Here is a 6000-nt window from a genome sequence, read left to right as displayed (position 1 = left end):
ACTATTGTCTCACTCTTTCTTTCACTCTCTCTTATTTTATCCCTCTCACAGCTTTCATTTTGCAAAAGAGATGTTCTCTGTGCGGTTTTGTTTTCTTTAAATTGCATTGTAATAAAATCTATGCTTGATATATTGGAATAATATATTTATATAAAGTATTAATACAATATATGTAGACATTAGCTGTACTGTTTTTGCGCAAAGTAACACAATTTAGTTCTGTGCCATAACCATTATTTTTCAAGATGACTACTTCACCTAATATCCATTGTGACTGTCAGCTTTCTTAATGTCACAAGGCTTCAAGTGAACGGTCTGTGAAAATGAGAATGCGACATCGGCCCTCCATAAAACCAAAAGAGATTCTAGCTTGTTGTCATTTTGAAAGATGCTGTTTTTGCTCTAGAAGCCATTGTGGCATGGCTGATAGAAATTAATTAAGTGATAATGTGACTATGTTCACTCAGCAGCATTCAGAAAACGAGAGCAAAATGTGCATGAGAGAGAAAGAAAAATAGACGCTGAAGATTACGCAGCAGTTTAATTAAAATTGCTGATGGAGTTTGAAACGCTCCTGAGAAACAAGTCAAGTTCGACTGACAACTGCGTCTCACTTGTCTAATTTGAGTGCTAGGATTCACTTATATATTATAATTCATTTGAAGAAGTTATGTTTTGTTCCAAAACTTTGTGCAAAAGGTCAGGATATTGCATATTTACTTCGTTTCATTCTTTTTGAGCTATAGCCACTACCTCACAAACAGACTCCATTACAGTGCTCTAACAAACCGTAAAGAAAACCAAACTGAAGTGGACAAATTCAACTTTTTCTTCTTTAGAGAATCACTCTGTGGAACAGATTCTTCAATTGAGTGAAAAGACAACATTACGACTCTTATCTCTCTCACTAGACTGAGACAATATGATTTGTTCGATTACAAGCTAAATTCAATCCCATGCTTCACAGCTGACAGGCCACAGGACAGAATGGCATTGTTGACACAAATCCTCCGATCCCAGATAATAGTCATGATTTGGGAAAACCTGTTCTTTCATCTGAAACAGATCAATGCTGTGCTAGATGGTATCGTGATCAATCTGTTGTTTTTCATCTAGTATTTGGATTAGATGAATGTTGCTTTGTTAAAATACGTCAAATATATTCATACATATCAATTATACTTGTAAATTCATTTCAACCAACAGCAGCAAGATTGCCAGTGTGATATTGCTTCTATACAACAGTTCACTAAACAAGAATTTAATAATATTTAGCTTTTATTTTAGAGACAAAAGGCCTATTGGCTATTGTTTTTTGTTTCGACTCTGCCAGTGAAAATGGTTCCAACCAAAGACACTGCAGGATCACAGTTATGCATAATTCCTGAATAAATCAGGCTTTTAAATGACTTGGTTCAAGTGAACGATTCAATGACTCAATAAGAGTAACAAAGAATGCATTTGTGCACATAAAAATGTAAGACAAAGGGCAGTGGAATTAAAGAACTTAAGGTATAAATGTGTGTCTTTTAAAAGGATAATTCACACAAAAATTAATCATTTCTGAGAATAAACCACTGACTATATAGATGAAGATTTTATTCAGTGGAACAGATTTCGACAAATTTTCATCCACTTCACCAGTGGATCCTCTTTTTAAAACTTTAAACCATTACTTCTAGCCAAAGTAGTTCATAATCTAATAATAATAATAACTTAATAATAACTATGATCTATAATTGTTACGTTTATGAACTTTCGGTTTCCTTATTTGGTCATCTTCCTCATCTTGTTTTGTTAATTGATTGATCCCCACCTGTCTCCAGTTCCCTCATCACCTGTGTGCTTAAATACCCTGTCTGTTCAGTTCTCCCGTGTCCGTGATTGTATTGTATTCTAACCGGAATGTCTATGTTAATGCTGAATGTGTATCTGTGAACGTAGCTGTAACTTAACCTATTGTATTGTGTAGTATATTGTCTGTATTCTCCTTCGTCTTCCAGTAAACTCCTCATTTTGAACACTATCCTATGTACGTTAGCACATACACCAATTTGTAACAATAATGGCATTAAAAAAGTCCTTTTGTTTAAAACTTTTCTGGACTATTTTGGCTTATAAACAATGCTTGGTCTGTGCATATTTCTCTCCTGATTCAGACTTTTTAACTGCAGAGTATCCATTGGTGGGTAAGTGATGGAATGCTACATTTTCCCAAACCTTGGATGACATGATGATGAGTAAATTTTCTGCAAATTTTCTATTTTGGGGAACTGTTCCTTTAAGTTAAGCACCACATTTGTAGTACACTTGGTCATGCATAAGACATTGCAAAAGATTTGAGCACAAAACGCTGGTCTAGCTCATGCTTACAATGAAAATAAAAAGGGGGGGGGGGGGGAGCAGCACATATTTTTCTCTATTGATCGTCACAATATATGTAATCTATTTTTTTATGTTACCTAGAGCAAGACCTCTAGCTAACTTCCAACTGGTGCCATTCTAGCAAATAACACTTACTTTTCACACCCAATCAATGATGGATAAAAATGAAGTTATCTCCTACTTTTTCCCTTCATTGAATATGTCGTATTAGCTCAGTAAATGGCTTGCGAGCCCATTTCAAGTTGACATTAAAAACACCTACCTTTATTGTCCTTTCTGTCTAAACATGAGATTTTACTGAGATGTCACAAACCCATATCGGTGTGCTTTATCACTGCTCTTTTGCTATCACTGCACTGCATGAAATTACATTTGTTATGAAACTGGCCCACCATCTTCCACACAATCCAATTTCTAGAAAGCAAGTGGACCATGTAAGTAATTATAAGGATCTCTCTGGTCTAACAAAGGGTGGTATATCCACGAACCTTCTCATTTGTACATCTCATTGGAGTCTTTTCCGTCATTAAAAACACTGTAATTCCAATCTGCATTTTTGCAGCTGTCTAAGATGCAGTAAGCCTTATGATTTGTAACATCATAAGATCAGATAACTATGAAAAGAGTAATCCATATTATTGTAGTATTTCAGTGCACCCAAATCACGATGTGCAGTAAATATTATGACAAGCTTTGAAATTGTGAGGCAGACGCTGAAAGAAGATTAGTAGCTGCAACAAACTGCCCTCTTGTCTCAACAAAGTTTGCTTTTTTTTTTTTTTTTATTTCTAGTGAGCAACTTGGTGGCAAACTAAACTTCTTTCCACCCCCGGCTGCTCTTTTTGCCTGACCCCTGCCGTTCATGGTGAGTAATTAAAATTAATTAACTTGTCTGGTGTGTGCCTGAAACCAATTACCCCAATGTAAACTTGCTTGTTTTCATGCGAGTGTTTTTTGGGCAGCTTGTTAAGCTGCAGTGGCCTCTTCTGGGGGAGTGAGAGATGATGGATGTTTACCTGCACTGAGGTGGGCGAATCATGATTTGAAGCTCAACTTAATTGCAACATTTTAGATTAGCAAACACCATGACAGCATGATCAAACCGTGTGTACTGATAATAATGAATATGCTGTTTTAGGAAGAAGTCACCGGGTGCGTCTGGAAATAAGTTCTATGGTAAGTTAAATAGCAAATCTTTTAAATTCTAACAAGAAGCTAAATGCTATAAAATGTGGTTTTTATATTAATTAAATAAGTGTAATAAGGTTGTTAGATAAAGCACTTTCCAGGGTACAATTTTATATCCATTTCTTTTTTTTTTAAACAACAGAGAATTCTGGTGGCAAGCATTAGATATGTTGTTGTTATTATCAAGTGCCCTAACATCATTTTTAAATACTGTTTAATAGCAAGCTTATGTTATTGTAAGAAAAAAAATCCATCCAACCATTTTTCATGCTGCATTATCTTCTGCTTGTGACTTTGATCTGTATAAAGCAAAAAAAAAAAAAAAAGTATTTATTCTAAATGTAAGTTTATTAGTAACTACAAAAACACATTCTAATTATTGTTACTCTTATTTCAAATATGTGGACGTCACTCTAGTTTTGTAGCAGGGTTGCAAAAAAATTCAAATTTCATATAAAATACAGCTTTTATTAATTATTGCATTGAAGTGCATGCTACATGAAGCTAATGCCTGTGTGTATAATTATGTTGTTTTTTAGAACTTATTGTAGTGAGATTTTTTTACATTTTCACAATTTTAGATGTATGTACATGCAAACTTTTGAACTTGTACTTTCCTTAGGATGCCAATGTACAACTGGCAAACAGGACTACAGATGAAAATTAGCCATCGGCTAACTCTGGCATGTTACAGGTGTACTGTTGTACTGTATGCATTGTCCTGATAAATAAAATAAACTTCTGAGGTTGAAGATCAACATTTTCAAAATCAAGCACTTAATTTCACTAATCATTCTGTTAAGAAAAGTTTTTTTTGTTTTTATGTATACGTAAAATTCTTATTTTATAGCCTTCTTTTTTTTTTTTTAAGTTCCATCCTGAGTGTACAAATCTGAATAGTCATTATCTTAAATTGCTTAGTGCACAGGAGGATAACCTGTAATTTGTATAATGGTAAGCTTTAGCCTTTGGTCTGTTTGGGTTTGAGGTGACAAGGTTGTGGCATTTTAACCTCCACTGAAAGGCCTCAGTGTGTTTGTTATGGAGTGAAGGGAAGTTCCCTTGAAACAGGAGCTCTCTGCATCTCCTCTGTCTCCACATGAGGGGAAAAAAAATTAATCTGACGAGAGTCGAAATTCACTTAATATTATATATTAGTTCTATCCCCTGCAGTGTTCCTTTATGGAACCCATTGAGCATTTGGGCCTCACGTTGAGCTAAAATAAAGTAATTTAATCGTGGTTAATATCCTCGGAAATTTGAGCCTCTGCTTTATTTCCGTATGAACTGATTTTTAATACTTGTATGGCCACTTTAAAAGCTCATATTCATTTTGAGCACCTAAATTGGTTTTAAAGCTGAAGGTGAACTCGACTCCGTAATGCTCAGATTTCTAACTTCTCAGTCATGCTCTTAAAATAAGAAAATGTTCTAATCCTATCCATCATGTCGAAGCAGGCTGGACAGTGACAAATACAGTCTGCAACTGGCTGAACTTAAAGAAACAGGGGAGTGGAGTGATATATATAGCGAGAGGAAAAAGAGAGAAACAGTACATTTCATTACATCTCTTCATCCATTTTTATTCTCTGAGCATCACTCCACAAAACCCACTCCAGCTAGGAACTTCCTTCTTCATACAGAGGTCAGTAGTTCCAATACAGCCGGCTCGCTTCCTGACCCAGGGACTATTTACTACGCCCCAGCGAGCTGCGATAGGTACGCAGAGGTGAATGATGTCTGATGGACTTAGTTGGGCAGCTTGACATCCTCCTTCATGGTACCCTGAGTGGCCCCAGGGACCCCTGTCAGTTATGATGGAATCACTGCTGTGGTAGTTGTTTAGCTCTATGCTTCCCTTTTGTTTTAATGCTCCCAGTGGGGGTAAACAGTTGTTTGGTGATAGATGAAGGTTGTGCAGTACAAGGCTGGTCAACATGGTCCTGTTGCAAAAGTGGTGACGGGTTTGAGCAATGAGGCTTTTTGCTGCATGTCCAGATGAATACAGTGTCACACATGATTTCTTAATGAAGCTGTAAATAAAACTAAGCTAACTGGAGAACCTTTTACAAGAAAATACTGCTTACTTTAAAATTTTACATTTAATTCAGTGTGTTGCTTATAGAAGCTCGTCTTCATCACAGAATAAAAAACCTTTAAAAAGTAATTGCGACTTTTTATGTCACAATTCAGGCTTTATTCAGAGTTTAATACATTTCTGCTTTTGTTTCACCTACGAAATAAAAACAACAAAACTTAATTGTGACTTTTATCTCAAAATTCTGACTATACTTCTCATAATTGCAAAATTATATTTCACAATTTTTTTTCTCATGAAAAGTTCTGAATTATGGGTTAAACAGTTGCAATTAAATTTTTCTCAGAATTGTGTGGAAAAATGTCAGAATTGCAAGAAAAAAGTCATAA

At 35.3% G+C, this 6000-nt stretch overlaps 1 long non-coding RNA gene across 1 annotated transcript; it reads left to right on the top strand.

The window, feature by feature from the left end:
* The first annotated feature begins 2444 nt into the window (after positions 1-2444).
* Positions 2445-4331, top strand: LOC128013003 (uncharacterized). Its single transcript, XR_008183231.1, has 3 exons — positions 2445-3411; positions 3524-3561; positions 4196-4331. It is a non-coding gene; the product is annotated as an uncharacterized LOC128013003 (long non-coding RNA).
* The last annotated feature ends 1669 nt before the right edge of the window (positions 4332-6000 follow it).

This window comes from Carassius gibelio, chromosome B24 (genome assembly GCF_023724105.1).
Source record: "Carassius gibelio isolate Cgi1373 ecotype wild population from Czech Republic chromosome B24, carGib1.2-hapl.c, whole genome shotgun sequence".
Taxonomy (NCBI): Eukaryota; Metazoa; Chordata; class Actinopteri; order Cypriniformes; family Cyprinidae; genus Carassius; species Carassius gibelio.
Note: the sequence above shows the minus strand (reverse complement) of the source record. Positions and strands in the feature narration are given on the sequence as shown.